At 39.8% G+C, this 18,613-nt stretch overlaps 1 protein-coding gene across 1 annotated transcript in view; it reads left to right on the forward strand.

The window, feature by feature from the left end:
• Positions 1-18,613, forward strand: part of igsf21a (immunoglobin superfamily, member 21a) — a 149,759-nt gene that overhangs the window by 92,266 nt on the left and 38,880 nt on the right. The gene's annotated exons all lie outside the window — the stretch shown is intronic.

An 18,613-nucleotide genomic window follows, 5' to 3' on the forward strand; every position in this document is an offset into this window, starting at 1 on the left:
TCAGTCTATGTGATGACAAATTGCAGGCAAATGCCTCTGTTAGATTACTCAGTGAGATGTTTGAGCAGTGGGGGGTGGTTTGCCCAATTGTTCAGCCTTGCTGGGGAAGAAGTCCACGATGTAGCCATGGGATAGTTGCTGTAGCCTAACTCAGCTGGGTCCTAAATCACCTCTCTACCAGAGAGGAAGAAGGATGGCCTCTGGCATTCTGGCTAATTGCCGTCTAAACTGAAACAGAATTATTCATAACCTATTAGTGTGTCAAGTTCAGTGGGAAGCGAAGAAGGAAAAAAGAAGAAGAGAAAGAAAGAAAATGGGATGAAAAAAGTTAATTAATAGGAAGCGGTACACGGAGAGTATTTTAATTTTTTAAAGGGCTTCATAAATAAGAATTATCATTTTAATGAATCCCCTGCCAAGAAATTCAATCATCCAGTTTCAAAAGGCTAAACCCTGAACTCTCCATATCTCTGCTATTGTCCTTCACTCTTGGAAAAGTTGTAAAAGTCTTTGCTTTTGATCTTCCACTGCATGAGCATATGTTGACTTAAGCCTGAAGGCAGCAGAAGCATATGATTATTATAGAACTTTATAATGAATACTATATCCACTAATCAATAAGGAATATGCTGAATAATCGGGCATCCAGGGAAATCATTTCATTATGTACAATAGCATGCATGTAGTGTAAACAGGATTGGAACTATAGTCATCATTGATATTCAATATCTGGGTTTAGAATATGCTTTTTGCTAGCAACAAGGAGAAAATTGAAGAGAATAGAAATTGGAAATAAGCTGCTGATTCAGCCACAGTAGCTCAAAGTAATTAAAGCAAAGCACAATGAAAGTTAAAACTTCAACACAGTGTTATGCAAACAATGTTCCAATATTGATTCATTACATTACATTACATTTCGAGCATTTGGCAGACGCTTTTATCCAAAGCGACTTACATTACATTACCACCCTTCGCAGAGGGGGGAGCAATTGAGGGTTCGGTGCCTTGCTCAGGGGCACCTCGGCAGGGGCTCAAATCGGGGCTCGAACCGGCAACCCTCCGGTTCCCAGGCGGAAGCTCTACCCACTGAGCCACTTATTTCAAAATAATTATGGCTTTCTTAGATTTTTTCATTTCTACTGGCAAATAATGAAAATAATTAACCATAATCATGGGTCTTCCCTTCTAGTCAGGAGAATGAAGTGTGTTATTTTGTGTTTTCTACATTTCATCGCTTAAGATGAAAGAAAGAGCTGTTTTAGTTCTTAATGCAGGCGATTGTAATTATTGATGAATGGCTGTATTATGTATTCATGCTTAGAGGTTAAAGTTCAAACTCAACATCTGAAATGTATGATTCATTATGCAGTCTGTCCATCTCACCACCATTGCAGGGTTTCATGCAATTTTACGCAATGCTCAATAATTTTCCGCATATTTACCAATTTGAATTCAGTGAGACGGACACATGGCAACAATGACAAAATGTTCATCTGCAATATTCTACCGTAGGATATGAATTTAATACAAAGCAACAGTTGCTTAATGCTGTGAGCTCAGATTCAAGGCACACATACTTGATTCAACAAGAGGAAAATGTGAGATAAAAGGTGCAGTTAATGATCTCTAAGCAAAGAGCGCCACCACCAAAAATATACTCACAGAATTGGAACCGGCTATCACTCTATTCACAGGTCTGGATTTTTAGTTGTAGCAATTACTTCTTTATGTCAGAGTCGGTGGTGGGCAGAAAATCCTCCTGAGACTCGTCGACACCTGTGGTAACAAACACAGGAGTCACATTTGATTCAATAGAGTCATATGAGCAGAGGTGCCACAGACTTTAAACTTCTACTGACAGTTGCCTTAGACTTCTACTAAAGATCCAATCACCTAGACGACCTTCAACAAGTCTAGACTTTGTCTAGGTCAGTCGAGTAAGGATCAAGACCTTAACTTTTATGGCTTTGTAGAACAGGGTTGTCTGTGAGAAATGACAAAGGATTAAATGTATTCAGAGGGTTCAAGATGTTTGCGAAACAAAAATAAAAACAAAAATCATCACAAGTTTCTTAATCCTTTTGACAGAGTTTATTCACAATTCAGCTGAAATCAAAGCCATCGTAAAATCAAAGTAAGTGACCGTGCAATTACTTTAGCACATAATTCAATCAATTAAATGACAGGTTTAGAAGCACCAATCACAGAATAACAAGACCCTCTGCACACCTTTAGTGGTTATACCTTTCCCTGAGGACACTAAATTAAAATCATTTGGAGTATTTTATAACAGAATGTGAAAGATAAATAATTAACTTGCTGACACGGGTGTGCACCCAATATGTTTTTACAATAAAATAGATCCACTTTATTGGGATTTCAACACGAGGAGGAAACTTCCGACACATTGGGAATCACATAAAATAGATATGTCATTCTACAAACAGTAACATATCCATCCCTGTGAAGCGGATACAAAGGTCATATTTCTGCCTTTGGTGAATGAAAAAATCAATACCTCTTTTCCCAATGGTACAGATGGGAGTCATTATTTGTCATTACCAAAAATGATTTCTACGCTACTTTCCGAAGATTACAAGGAAAGATTATTTGTCTCCTCAGAACAGAGCGTGACCTTGATAACCAGGCTCCTTGTGTGCATACTGACTGTATGATTGTCCGGTCCACATGAGAAAACTCTTCCAGACGTCTGTCAGGCTTTGAATCCCTATCCTTACACATCATGTCACCTAAGTCCACAAATCCTTCATTCTAACCTTCTGTAAGTTGTGAGGATGTAATTTAACAGGTGCCCTTCATGAGCTGGCAGCTTTGGTATTTATAACCCCAGAAACAGAGATGAGTGCTAAGGTGTAGAGGGACTAATTACCTTCTCCTCCAATGAAACTGGGATTCACTTCAATAATGGATGCCCAACTTTAATTAAGCACTGTGTATATTTAGGAACTCGTTTATAAATGGGTGGGATTAATGGCATACAAGCCAAGCCCAAACAAAGCGATGCCTGCAGACACAGCAGTTCGCTGAGGTAGGAAGAGTTTAGGGACCGAGCGTACATATGCACGTGTGTTTGTGTGTGCATGTGCAGAGGGTTGGTTGTGCGGTGGCGTTTGACAGATCGCTATGGAGCGACTGTTCCCTTTGTGGTTCTGTATTTCTTCAAGAAGTGAACCTCTTGGCCGAATCAACACTTGATTCCAAACACAGTGGCCTAATTCACAGCTCTCAGAAAGGTGCCAATTTCGTCAACCTCATCAGTTGTATTCTGAAGTGTTGCCGTGTCATATTTTAACTCGCCTCAGGTCACCGAGGGGGATCGTTCAAGAGTCCTTGATGTGATTTTTCATTATGCTCTCATTTTTCCTCGGTGTCACCTTCCTTTTCATCACACTTAATGTCCTACAGTGTGCTCACAACATCGCAGCCTGTTCAGTTGATTTTGTGAAAAGGTGGGAGGGCGTCCACACCGGATAAGCTTCTTTAATTTTTGTGTGTGATTATCAGCACTTCCTCTCCGTTCAGGACATTTGTTATGCCTTAATGTGTGTAGTCGTAACTGTTTTAAGAAAAGACAAATAATCCAAAAAAGTAAAAGAAAATCTGGGAAAATAGAGCAGAAAGCCCCACTAAATATGTGATGGTGCTAAAACTAAAACAGATTATAATCTCTAGATTTCATATCATTGAAATCTCAATTAGTTTAATGGTTTGTTTTTTAGCTAACCTGTGGTAATTTAAGATTCTGTAGTAACAGCTCCTTCAATGCAAACTGTAAAAGAAGCTGTAATGTGTTTATGAACGAGGGAACATTGCATTTGTTGACTGGGAACATTTTATAGATCAGTAGGATAAACTGGCTTGAAGCCCATTCAAGAAAAAAAAACGAAATGAAGTCATGGGGGATGAATTATTAAATGTCCGTATTAAAGTGAACCCATGGGGTGATAACTGAGACAAAGATCGACATCAGCCTTTAGGCTTTCGCAGCGATTTCTCTCCATAACACTGAAAGGGATGTCTGCACATCACACAGATGCTTCAGAATTGGCCGTCTGCTTTTTCATCTTATGCCTGCGTTGTCGGATGATTCACAGAAAGCCGTCTGTTTTCCTTTCCCTGACACTATGACATTAAAAGCACTTAAGAGGCAAATGTTTTTGTTAAGTTCATATGAAATGTCCTCCCTTCTATAGAAACACTGAGAGGGAGAATTGCTGCTGCCAGTTTGCTTCTACTGAGTTGTGTCATAAACATGCAGCCATATTTGCAGTCATACTGTATCACATTTGTGTCTGCATTCAAAATAAGCCCTTTTTACCCTCTGGTCCACTCAGTGCCTCATTCAGTTGACATTCACCAGTTGCTCATCAACAGTGCAGCCAAAGTTAATAACCAGCCATTTGGTGCTTAAACTCCCTGCCTGCGGCCTCATGGGTGAGCCTGTCATACTCTGAGATTTCACCCCAGCAAACACAATAATGATGATAACATCCTATCATCTCTCCACATTCCGTTCTCTGAGAATCTCCAGGCTCAGGAGGCAGTAATTCGGTCAAAGAAATTGTTTAGTAGCTTTGATGTGGATACGTGTGATACTTCTGTACAGTGGTTAATTTGGATTGGCGTGCATGTGACCTCACAGCTCACAGTATGGATATTAATGCAGCAGCCATCATGTAGCTCATCAGACAAGACATGGCCGCATTGGGTTCTGACTCTGATTTGGCACAATCACATTTCTGGCGGAGCTCCAGGGTCCACTGAAACCATTTCAGGAGCAAAGCGCCTTCAAGCAGCCTGGTTATTAGTAGCTGGTTAGTGTGTTGTACTCAAAACGGATCTGGAGGTAGAAAGAACCCTACATTCCAGAGGTTTAAGCTTGTTTGGCCCAAATAGAGCTGGTGTGTAAAGCTAGCAGAGCAGAATGTGCCATAGCAATGTCCTATATATATTCCAGCTTGGAATGATTCAAAATCTTCTTTGTATCAAGCCAAGACCACTTCCAGGGCCGCTGATGTTCTATGAAAGAGGTGAACGTGTGCTGTATTCACAAAGGGCTGCCTTGTATTAGTTTGGGTGTGGCCGTGAATAGCTTAGAAGCATGTACTACAAGACGGTGCTGCAGCCGTACATTTTTGCACAGGCAGATATTTATTTCTGTGGATATTTTCAGAATATAAACCAGGGTTTTGGTTGTGTTTCTTTAGAGACAAGTCTCTATTAAATAATTCATCCTTTTTTTCCTCCTAAGTACACCGGTGTCATAGAGAGGGACCTGCGGGCGCACTATGTTGATTTCATGAGTTGGCATGTCCAGAGGAGGCCCTGCTGTCTCCATCACCACAGTGAAATTGTTAAAGAGCACAAATTAAGGCAGTGCTTAGCAGGCTCGGCTGCTGCAATGAATAAATATAATTTTGCTCTGCGTGACATCGTGTGATGTTTATTAAACCCTGCAAGACTCAGCAGCTCCAGACTGTCTAGCATTAATTATTTAGGAATGGCCCCTTACCAATACATAATCCAAGTTATGGCAGAGCAGATACACTGGGGGACACCATGCTAAGAGCAATCATCCCCGCACTGTCCATCATGTGCTCACTGACGGAGGTGTGTAAGTTATAGCGGTCGAGTCGATGGTCGAGTCAAGGTTGTTCCAAAGCTGTGGACTTGGCAATTACTCTGAGACAATGTTTTTAACCAGAAACTTCCAGAAAATCAGCACTTTTGTTCTGACACACTGAAGAATACAGCTTCAAATAGTCTTTAAACTCTCACTTTAGAATAACCTTGTGATGTCTTTCATGACACAGCCCTTTTATTGTTTTCCTGGGTAGCTTTTCTTCCTTCATCCTGAGAAGTGCACGTCTGATATTGAACACATCACCACCTTCTGATGGCTCCTCGTGCTTCTCTTTATGCTGTGAAGTATCGGCTCTTTTGCTTGTGGCGCAGTTTCCCTTGTTCCCTTCGCTCCCGTCACTGAGGATGTCTTCATCACTTGCTGCGCTCCGCTCCCCACCAAGGTCCCTCCTTTTGAGCGTGAATGACTGAGGAGGTAACAGCGGAGAAACAAATTCACCTCCCCAGAGACACGCCACTGATTGTACCAAAGGATGAGAGTCGCTCTTTATCTCTCTACCGTTTACCGCAATATCACCTTGCTTGCTTGATCACTCTCCTTTCCCCCGAAGATCATCTCCCTAAAAATAATTTTTTCTTTCTTCATAAGCTTTTGAGCAAGTTTGGCAAAAGTCTTAATGCGTCAGAAAATATTATCTATTCCTATTTGAGGAAGTTGATTCACTCACTTAAGGATGTCGTGTGTAGTTTTTTAAAATCAATTAATTTCCCACAAGACTAAGTCAAGGGCATCTGAAATTTGAAAAAGGTCACCATGTAAGAACCAGACAGGCTGAACTGACTCACAGTCCCTAGTCTGTAGTATCCAGCGTATGATCTCCTTTATTTTTAGCTTGGCCCAGTATGACTAAGAAGGGAAATGCGTTCAGATGAGCTATCACCTGTATGCCATTTAAAGCATATTTGCTTGTCCTAAATAAAGTTTAGTTGTGTGTTCAGTTTCAAGTGTTTGTTCCTGCACTCTGTCCCTTGAGCACTGATTCATATTCAAATATTTCATATGCCCTCCTGTACCTGTAGTGCTATTTTGAAGCATAGCTCTCCAGAAGAGATCTCATGTGATATCAAAGAGGACATTTAATGCTTTTTTGTTTCATTTCTCTCATTTGTTTGCATGTAGCAAAGGTTTAAAGTTAGCGTAGATACAAGTAAGACAAACCCATAGTCCTGAACTGCCCTAAAAGCTTAACATTTTAATTCCCTTTAATTTCTTGAAATGTTTTGCAGTCACTTCAGGGGTGGCTTTTGGTGAGAGGAGTATTAAATTGGTTTCCACTCATTGTGAATAATGGTGTTTTTTTATATTTAATTGACAGGTAATTGAAGGCCCCTACAAACTGCAAGATTGAGATGATTACAATAAGTGTAGCACTGACTTTGACCCCTGTGATAGACCCATGTCATAGATTGCTGTCATAGACCCGTGTCATAGCTATGATCCATGTCACATTTAGATGACAGCCAATAACGTGTGCATTTTCCCCATGCTTGTTGTAAACGCTATGAATCACCATGCTTTCATTGCGAGATCCATCAACCCTGATACTGTACACGGTTGCACAGATTGTGTGTAATTGCACAGTTTGCAGGAAGCATAAGTTCAACGTGTGATTTTGCAAAACACAACTGTTTGTAGCATGTATACAGCACATTTATTATGGTATATATATTTATATAATTTTACCTGTAGTTGCCACCTCACTGATTTGTGAGCTCCATCTGTTTTCTCTAACATCTGTACATGCTGTTGCCCACTGCACATTGGTCAACCTGAGTAGGTACATTATTAGCTAAATTTAGCACAAAATACGTGATCTAGAACAACCGTCTGTGTTTTGTCACACAGTAGACTGGTAAGCTATACACCCCAGAGTCCAAGTTCATACAGGGAACTCATAGAGAAGAACAGGTTTGCCTTGACTCCCCTCACAGCCCATTAAAATGTCTGCTGCACTTTAAAGGGATTAGAGGGGATGATGTGATTGGCTATTATGCAATGCCACCCTGAATCCACCTGCTGACACTGCATTGCTCCCACTTAGCATGTATTCAGCTTGTTTCCCAATTTGCTCCATGCTGCCATTGTCACCAAAATTGCAGAAGTGAGTCATTTTGTGGAAACGAGAATACCAAATGTTGCCTGACATGTACTACAAGCATGTTTAGGAAATTGCTCTCAGTTCTTGGAAAAAAGTGTGAAAGTCAGAATGTGGTGTGGTCTGAAGAGATAACATTTTGTTTATTATACGGTGGCTCTTACTAATAAATAGTAATGCACAAGTCTTTCTTTTCTTACTTTTCCTCAGCTTGTGTTGCACATTAGGATCCTCCTGACAGATGAAGAGTTTGTGAAAGTCATTTAGTTTCGTTAACCTTTCCAGTGTCACTTGAAGGGTGTGAGGTGGCAGACATCTCAGGCAGCGGCGCTGAGTAGCTTTCACTGTGTGGTCTTAGCTCTTTGGAATTTGACACTCATCTCTGCCGCTGCACAAAAGACGGTGAGACAAGCGATACATTTAAGGGGATAGAAGAAATACAGGTTTAGGAGGACCTGAATGCAGCTTGTAGGCATGGATCGAATGGATTCTTCCTCGGTGTGCCCATTTTTGTGAAGGTGAATAGAAGTAAGAAGAGGGTAGCTAAAGGGAAAATTGAAATGGGAAATTGTTATTATATTGGAGTCCCATATTCTGTCCTGTTGGAATCCTTCAGATTAAGGGAAGGTAGTCTAGTCTACCTTAATTGCCAAAATGTCTTGTCTGATACAACTAATCTTGGAGCTGGGGCGCAATGCTTTTTAATGATCTCCTCTGAGGAATATGTCTACCTTTACTAGATTCATACTTTACAGATTTCTTAAGAAAATCATATGAAACACAAAATATTCAATATATAGAGTTGAAATGCAGGGAAACATGTGTTCCCAGTCTTTAGACATCATCTTTGCTGGATTAATTACCTATGTAAAGAAAAAACATTCCAGCATTAATTGACATGGCAGACATCACACATTCAGCCACTTCATGTGGCAGAATACAGCTTGATAAATATAGAAATGAAAGGGAAAATGTGTGTGATGTGACAGCTTGAAAAGGAGTCGCATGTTTCGTTGATGAAAGGAGTCACATGTTTCGTTGATGATCCCAGTATGGAGTTAACCACAAACTGACACACTTCTGTTTCTGTTTCTTCTTCTTTGGTGTGTGTTGTAGCTGTATCTCTTGCATGGGCGAGACTTTGCACAAACTTAGGTACAATTAGAAACTATTTACAAGAGGACTGCATACTGGGGTAAACAACATATTCATGTGTGAGTATATTTATAACTCGATTGATTGAAATTTCGCCACCAAATCTCAAGACAGCATAATTACAGCCCTTGTCTTTCTGTGCTTGAATGTGTATGTTTTTCCATCCGTTCTCCCTTAAATGACATAGCAGACAAGGCAATTATAGACTAAGTGCAACTAAATTTGAGATATGACGTTCAACGCTCATTTTGAGTGAGCACAGTGCATGGAGTTCAGTAGTCTGCGTTGCAACAAGAAAGGACAAAATAGACTGTTTATGGAAATAGAGTCACAGATTCCCATATTTACTTTTCTTTACCTGAAGCAAACCTGCTTCCACGCTGCAGGAAACCAAACTGTCTCCGCTCTCTCATTCTCACACCGCCTCATGTTCACTGTAACAGCACACCGGGGAGAGACAGTGAATCCAGGCAAATCGATAGTCAATTAAAAAATTCTGTAATATTGAAAACGAGAGAGGAAACGGGCGAGAGCACACAGCAGTCAAAGCCTCGACACTGGCCTCATCCAGCGACCGATCTGAGAATAAAGATCAGAAACATCACATGCTGAAGTGGCGAGTTAGATTTGATACAGCTGCATGCCAGTTCTTAATCCATATTTGGCAAGTTGGCTGATATTAATTTCAAGCCCTAGTGACACGACATGCGGCACTGGCATGGGTTTCAGTGAGCAGATGTTGGTCAAAATTTGATATCCACCATTGAAATACATTTACATGTCATTTATCTGTTTGGCAACATGCAAAGCAACCTAACATTGAGGTAAAGTAGCAGCAAAAAAGAAATGATACCTCTCCTTCCAAGACATATACAGTTACATCTCACTTACAATTCTTTGCTTTGGTTGGTAGATAAAGCAGCAGTTTGCCTCCTGTGTGTAACTAAGGGGACATATATAGTATGGGCCTGATTCAGAGTTGGCGACATAGAACCAGCCTTGTGCAGTCCAGGCCTCTGAGTTTGCCAAAAACCATTTGGTGTTCAGCTTTCTGTGAATGAGATGTGTCTCGGCACCGTCCCTATAAAAACCTTTAATCCTTCCCAAAGTCTGGGCGATATGAAAGGTGTTGCGTTACAGTAATACATCGTTTAGAACCTAAAGATTGAGACATGGCTGTGTTTGTCCCTTTGTGAAAGTAACGTTCCTTACTTGTTGTTACAACATGTAACAGTCTGAATTTGCCAACATTCACACCTGGGTAGATACACCCACCATTAGGCTGGACTGTTTTGCAGTCTGTGGGTGTTGTCTGCTCAGGCCTGATGCAGCTGTGCAATCAGAGCAGAGCAGGGGCCTTAAAGAGATACTACCTATAGATTGCTGCGCTGTGAGGGAGAGTAGAAATGGCTCAGTGTCCACATTAAAGCATCGCACTGATTTCATCATAGACCCCTAAATCAAGTCTGAATGATCGGCTCTATTGGCTCAAGGTCCTTGTTTGATTTTATCCAAGGACAGGAACTAGTGTTGTTGTCATATCGAACAGTTTGGTTTCTTAGTTCGCCTATATTATTTTATATAATGTAGAACATTTGAGTGACAGCTTAATTAATGAGGGTCCACAGAGAACGAGACTGAGGCTTTTTGAACACTTACCATTAGTGCATGGATAAGAAAAAAAATGCTTTGAGGGAAATATATAGAATGTTTAGTGAAAGCAACCCTCATATTCAAATGCCTTTTCATCCTGTGGGGGTTTGTAATGAACCTTGGCAACACTGCTGCCTCTCCTCCAACCACATGTGGCTTTATACTCTACTTAATGTCTTGCGGACATTTTACAGCTCTGTGTCTTCATCTGGAAAAGCCTTTTAGTTCAAAGAGCTGCTGAATGTGAAACATAATAAAGGCATCTCATTGTTCTTGTGAAATTCAAGGTCAGTAGACAGTGGGAAAGATGACAGAATGTTCATATGAATTCAGGTGTGCTGTTCAGTCTTTAGATAGTCAACATGTCAGAAAGTTTCTTTTTCATCTGCAGTGATGCTAGATGAATAACAACTCATCGGCCATAGGCAGGTCTGTCAACATAACTGTGACATATTTGAACTATTTACAATCAGTACAAAACAAATTCTGACCAGGCAAATCTAACTGGTACTAGAAATGCATTTCCTGACAAAAATGTGCTGTGATTGCAATGGCTGAGAGGTTTTGCCGAATGGTGAATAAGTGTCTGGAAGAATGAAGCCTAAAGGCCTGAAAAAATTTTTAATTCGTGTGCCCTTCATACATTCATGAAATTGAAAGTATGAAGGGCATATGAATTCAAAAATTGGACCTGAACGAGAGTGTAATGTATTTAAATAGGGAATGGCTGAAAAACCCTTCAAATGGGAACTATTTTTAATTGTAACTTTCTAGAAACCCATGAAATATGTGAAAAATGCTGAATACCGCCTGCAAGGATGAAGCCAGAAGGCCTGAAAAATGTCTGAATGGGGTATGTACCTAAAAGTATGAGGAAGTTACAAGTAGTTTGAGAGACAGCCAGAGCTCAAATCCTTTGAAGCTGTCGATTGTTTGTAAACAATCGACAAAAACAGGTGCAGCCAATTAAGCAATGACAGAGAGAGTCAGTCTGAAGGCAGAATGTCTGAAAACCAGTGTGGAACAACTGGCTCTCAAACAAAAACCTTAAGTCCTATTGGAAAGGGGTTTAAACAGTGGGTTGAATCTCCTGAACTTCCTTTTTCAGTTTTTTGTCTTTTTAAGATTGGCAGCAACTAGCAATGTTGTACCTGCAATTTGAATATCAATTAATGTAAAATTAACAATTCCATACATTGCACATGTAATTTTAGCATTGTTCAATGCTTTACACTTTCAATATTATACTTAATTGCAATAATATATGAAATTCCATTCCCATACCGCCTCCAGCATGTAATTAAATGGTATGTTGATTATCATAGAAGTAATATACCACCCACAAACAGTCTGTGCTGTTCCTCTTTACGTGAAATTGAAGTATTAATTGCTGTATTCACTGGAGGGCAATGTGAGGGCAGAAACATAAATCATTATGGAAGTTTATTTCTTGAATATGTGCAAATTACAACCAACTCTCTCTTCAAATTAATGCAGGGCACGAATGACAGCTGTGCGTAGTTGGACATGTAAAGATAATATGTGTCTTAGAATGAAAGATCAGAATGACTTTCATGACTTTGCTGGTGCTGTAAAGTGGCTGTACTATATGAAGAGATACATATCCATGACAAGCATCGGCTTAAATGATGCAGTCGAGCAAAATGGGGAGTATTCATAACAGTGAAGCGACCGTAGTGTCAAAAATACAAATTAATGAAATGTATGTAGTAATTAGCTTAGGAATTACTGGAACAAATGAGAGCGTGAGGTAGACTGAATCTCTCTTCTGATCTTGACTAATTCAATTAGTAACTAAATGAACTGGCTGTGGGCCAAACGCAGATTTGAGTGAGAAACAGAAGTCATGATTTGTGCTGTTTGATGATGGAAAAGTTCTGCCCAAGCCAAACTGATAAAGGTGGAAATGTCGCAGTATTTGTCAAGTTTCTGAATCATGCCCGCTCCAGGATTCTTTCTAATCTAATATTATGCGAGAGCACAGGTGGAATGCTGATACATACAGTAAAGTAACATGCAATACAAATGACAACCGTCATTTTCAGCAGACGGGCGAAGCACATTGCTCTGTATGGGTAGCCATTTATTCTTAACACTTGAAATGCATGATGTTGGCACCTCACATTTTGCGGTCTACCTCGCCACAGAACTGAGGGTCCATCTAAATCAAATTATGCCATAAAGGCAAGGAGGTGCAGAGATATCTGCAGCCTCAAGTGTGCCAAAGCCAATATGTTTGTCAGATTGCCCCAGAACAGAGTAACAGCGCTCCATAAATGATTCCTTGTTCGTTATAATGAAGACTCTTTCAGCCGGCTTTGCTGCTGGCTGTGACTTTGCCCGAGAGCATATTCTCACTTGTTCTAACCTATTGTGACTGAATGACTGTGGAATAGAAACAGGCTCACAACCTGCCTTACAATTATAGCTGTGCTATTTCTGTCAGGACACTAGAGGTTGTCTCTGCCCCCATGTTTCTGAGCCGCTGATGTGAAGACAAATAGACACACACATACATACACAGCTTAATTCATCAACTCTTTTGCAATGATAGCTTATCCCTTTTAAAACCTGAGGGGTGAGTGGAGATCATTAAAATCTACCTTGTTTGTGAGACTGTGACTGTGTGTGTGACACGTTCAGTCCTGTGTTCTCTGCACAGTATAATGACAATTGAGTTGAATTGAGTGTGAAGAACTCAAATGGATCGGAAATAGATCAAGCTAGGAAAGCTTTTTCTATGATTTCTATGAAGTTCTTGGTTGAAGAAGTTTTGTAGGGAAACAATTCTTCCATTCTAGACCTTTCATTCCTGATTTTGTCTTTTTTTATTCTTTAGAATTGTACTTTCTGAACTTTTTATTGTTGATTCATTTCTAGAATCGTATCACAAAACATGGAAACAATGATTTCCTAGATACCTCTTGTTTTTTGGCAATGCAGCTTTAAAATATCAATTAAAATGTCAAAATGTACACATGAGCAGGTGAATTCAATTAGATTCTCTGAATCACTTGGGCTCACAGAGCACTGAACTCTGGATTATAATGATGATGAATCTTTTTCAAGCATGTGGTCACACAGGTCCATCATGATGTCATATTTGGTGTTCCACAGCTCGTGTAAATCACGTCCTATAATCCTCATGATCATAATCATCAATGCAATAGGAAAACAACACAGACAGGTGCTATAGTGGTCTACAACTCTGTGTCATTCAATGTGAACTAAGGCGACAGAAATATAAATCATTGGCACCAAACTAATGAACTAACTAGTTTTATAACGCATTCCGATTTCAGGTTTTCATCGACATTCTGTTTTTTCTGGACACATTTTATTAACACCTGGACTACAGTCCATATTTTGAGCACTCAAAAGAGTCATCTTCCCCCATTTACATTTGTTTGTACCTGGAGCAAGTGATCCTTGAAATCCATCATTTTTGTGCCTGCAGTATAGAAGTTTCTGTCGATGATATATTATGGTGGAAATGCCAAATGACATATTATAGTTGATTGTGCATATTACACCAAAGTAGCTCCTGGCTATGGGTTGACTCGATCTGTCAATCAACCCATCAACACTGTAAATTATTTAAATATTCTGAAAACACTCAATTTGCCAGTTTCAGCTCATTATGGTGTGATGTAGTTTCCATGCCATTGCTTGTGCACTTAACGTTGTGCTTCCTCAGCACCAAGCTGAATTGCAAATAAATCATCTTATTATTAAGAAAATACTCTTACTGACTTACATATTATACAAAATGTGAGTCCAGTCAAGAAAATGGTGAATAGAGCGTTCACTGGGAAGTCATTATACTTTTTTATGCATCGTTAAGCAAAAAGTTACTATTGTCTGCTTAAGCTTCAGTCTGGTCCAAATGGAAACCCACAATCCCCTGTAGATGGCCAACAATTCAAGTATTTGTTAAATCCAACAGTATTTGTAAATTGTACATGTAAAACAGCTCATTTTAAAAAACCCACAGAGACGTGAGGATTATTGTGTCAGTGTCAAGCACTTCTCCTCATCTGTGCTTGATTACAGAATCATAGACCATAAACCACATTTCCTCCACCCTGGAAATGCTGCTGCTTACTTTTTCTCTGTTCTTGTGAAAGGGAAAAAAATAAGGAGCATTGAGCTTCATGTTGGTGCAGACAGGAAATGACGTGCAGAAACCCAGCTCTTACAATGTACTCTACACCTTTGTTTAGCACTGCCAGCGTTCTGCTGACAATGATGGGCTGTCCGTCTTGTTTTGCTGACCTTGAAAACAGCAAGATGTAGAGGAAATACACAACAAAACGAATTTTAAAAATAGCAGTAGAGAAGTGTAACAATAGGTCCTGGAAATGTTTTGTGCTCACAGATGGAATTTTATAATGGCTTAGGGAAGCTTGCAACTGACCAATCAGCTCAGAGACTATATGAACCATCAGAGAGTTCCTATAGTGGAACTAAAAATTAATAAGGAATTGTAGTTCCTGAGCCAAACTGGTTCCTAGTTCCTTGATGCAAAAGAAAAGATGTGTTGATTCATGAGTTCTTGAAAAAAGGACCGGGCTTACACCCACTTTCATCAGATCACACTACACTAATGAAGATCAAGTTTGGCACATTTTTCTTGGTAAGTTGATGACAGGGAATTTGATTATTGCTGTTTTTCACAGCCACTGATGGCGTTTGGAGAGATGTAATGCTCATGTTCTGCTAATTATTTGTGTGTTAAAAGATGATAATGAAAATTACACCCGTGGTGTTTAATTCCTGCTCTGGGATAGTTAAGCCTCACTGCTTGTGACTCCACAGCTAGAAATTGGCAGAGGTGTAACTAATGAGTGACAAATGACAGCATTTAGTGAGGACACAGACATCCGTCTCCATTCATGTACAGTACATGCTAATATAAAGCACACGTTCATGCACACACACACACACAAATTTACTTGGACATGGTGCTTAAAAACTCTTCTTTAGTTATAATAAATGGCACTGAAAAGTGCATGTAATCTTTGGATTAGCATTTAAATAATGGGTAGGAATTGTAAATAGCTTTCTGGGCATTGTGAATTTGGGATTTTCTGTTTGTGTGTAAACCCCTTTCTGTGCATTTCACTCATTTGCATATATTGTGAGATTCATAAAAGCATATGACCATGTTGGAAATAAGACCTGCTATATGGTGACAGTAATTGTTTCCTAAATAATTTTCCTTTGTTTTACTGTACCCTATTATTCCCCACTTTCGCCTCTCTTAAAACTATGACATTCTCCTCAGTATATTCAGGCTTCCTTTGCCCAGTGCCCATTTCGCATTCTATCCAAACATGGTCTTAAATATGCATTATCTGGTTGACATGTTCATTGTGATTGGCTGCCGCCTGCAGTGTGGCTGCAGATAACACGACAGTAATGGGATTCTGGTGCGCAAATCAAAAGCAAGGTGACTTTATGAATGAGCTGAAATTACCGTTGCGTATATTTAGCGTGGGGCAACGCATTTGCTGTTGACTTTTATGTGTTCGGCCCTAAGTGTTTTGTTTGCAGTTCACTGGAAATGAAAATGTATTGATTTTGCTGCAAATTCTGTCATATTGCGTAACGATAGATTGAAATGAGGCAAACTTCCTTCGGTGAAATAAAACCGGAATTCCAAAGACGTGTTGTTTTTGAAGTTTAGACAAAATGATTCAAATTACACAATAACAAATTATACCTGTTGTTGTTGTTGATAACGGAAAAAAAGCAATATGAGTAATTTTGACTGTAATTTACCATCATTTTTACTTTTTCTATGTCTGAGAATAGATGCACTCGTAATTTAATGAATGTCTCTTTCCTGTATCCATGTTAGCAAGAGCTTTTCAGCATCAAGCTGCTGTAGTGGAGTTTGTAGATTTGATCTGATTTTTAAAAGTACATTTGTTCTGCTTGCCTTTCGCAGCAGTTCTGAATTTGCTCTCTCTCTCTCTCTCTCTCTCTCACCCAGAGGAAATGGCGCCGGCCAATGCACGGAGGCTATGACGCACATTTCAGTTGGCGAACATTTTTTGTTTAAGCTAAACAGTAAACGCACAACAATAATACATGAAAATGGAAAATGTTCATTTCCATAATTTGGATATGAAGATATGGAGAAGGGCAAAAGAGCTGCATGCAGCTCTGGAGGTTGCAGACCCCTGATCTAGAACAAGTGCATGCAGCTAAAGTCATAATTACTTAAAGGAAAGAGAATTATATTTGGAGGAGAGACTCTAAGTTATTGCCAACATTGATTCCAGCCAGGGCAATAAAGACTACAGGCAACGTGAGGACTCTGTGTCTTTAATGGACTCAGTCTTCAGCTTCAGCAGGTACATCAAAGGAGTCACTAAATCTGCCTTTTTTATCATTTAAAAGCTGTCAAGTGTGCAAAAAAGAGGGCTTTATTTGTGATTGTATTTTCACACAACTAGATTAGTTCTTTGCACATTTACTCATCCCTGCAGGGGAGTGGGCGGGCTTAGTTTGGCACCCAGGGACCAACATTCTAGTGCCTTGGTCAAGGGCACAGGCAGGACCATGTTTTTGTGCTTGAGGGGGAATGGAGCACCGAGAGGAAACCCATGCAGACACGGAGAGAACATGCAAACAGACAGATCCAGGGTCAGCACAGAAATCGATCCCAAATAAACACAAAAACCAATGTCAAAAACCCCAAAACACAAATTCCACAGAGCAACTAGAAAAATTAGTGTTACTATGTACATTAGTTTTTTGTTCATTTCACAAAAGATTTTAAAGTTCTGCTGCTAGTTTATGAGTCACTTAATGGCTCTGAGCCTAAATTAATCTCTGATGTGCTTGAAGAATACTAATCCGCTTGGTCCCTGATATCTTTGGTCGGCTATTCATGCCTGAAGTGAGAATCATACACAATAATGTGGCACTTGGCAATGAAGCCGCACAGCTCAGACCGGTGTCCTGTTTTTAAAAGTTCTATAAATTCAGACACTTTCAAAGCGTTATTAAAAAACTGTCGCCTAATGCCTTTAATTAATTTTCACCAATGTACTTTTATTTCCTACGTTTAATGAATTGCCATATCATATGCATGTATTTTGAATCTCCCTTTGAATTGCTGTTGGCGATGAAAGCCGCTATACTTAATATGAGCCTTTCTTTGCCTAATCCTCTTCTGTTGTGGTCATTCTATTTTGTCATCCCTATGAAGACTGTGAATTAAAAGCATAACACAGCATTGATGTTCCCACACTTTATGGCACCTTCGGACAAATAATTGGGTTCAAATGTGTGAATTTCACCACCGAGCAGTCAGACGGTTTCTGATGAGAAACCAGTTGGCCCACAGCTCCTCTTGAGTAACCCCAGGTGCTGTCTCCACATTGGTATGCCGGTGTGATGCTGGTTGCTCTCTAATTATAGGATTGTAGCAGCAAGAGACTTTATAACATATCACAGAAAGTCAAGTTTTCTTCCTATTCTCTTTTGGGTAGCTCTCTTGGGTAGAAAAGGGAGAGATTATACCCTGTTGAACCAAACTTGAATATATAGGCCAGCATTTTATCGATGTTGCATGCATTGAGAAGATGCAGCGGCGATGAATTTCATGAGGGCAGTAATGTCAACTTTACTGTAGTCAAGGGATGAGAAGCTCGTGGATCCTGTCAAACTATCCACTTTACTCTATATGATGTGTCAGCACTTCTCCACAGCGACAATGCCGGCCAGAATGGCGGACATGAAACCATCGTTGTCGTTTTACACTGATAAGCAAATTAACTAAAGTAGTTTTCAAGATTTTCTGGTGCACCTACTTTGGCCCTTGTAAAAATAGTTTTGCTCCTTATTTTGTATCGGCCCAATAAAATCCTGAATGTATAGGAGCACATATATTCAAATCTCAACTGCACACACACACATACATACACACACAATGGTATATCAATAGATGCTCCAAATGCAAATGTGCAAAGAAGTATAAATGTATTCACACTTGCACAGACCGAACTCAA

This window comes from Genypterus blacodes, unplaced genomic scaffold, assembly GCF_046128005.1.
Source record: "Genypterus blacodes isolate CSIRO-AG114 ecotype Tasmania unplaced genomic scaffold, CSIRO-AGI_Gbla_v1 ptg000037l_1, whole genome shotgun sequence".
In the NCBI taxonomy this organism is placed as follows: Eukaryota; Metazoa; Chordata; class Actinopteri; order Ophidiiformes; family Ophidiidae; genus Genypterus; species Genypterus blacodes.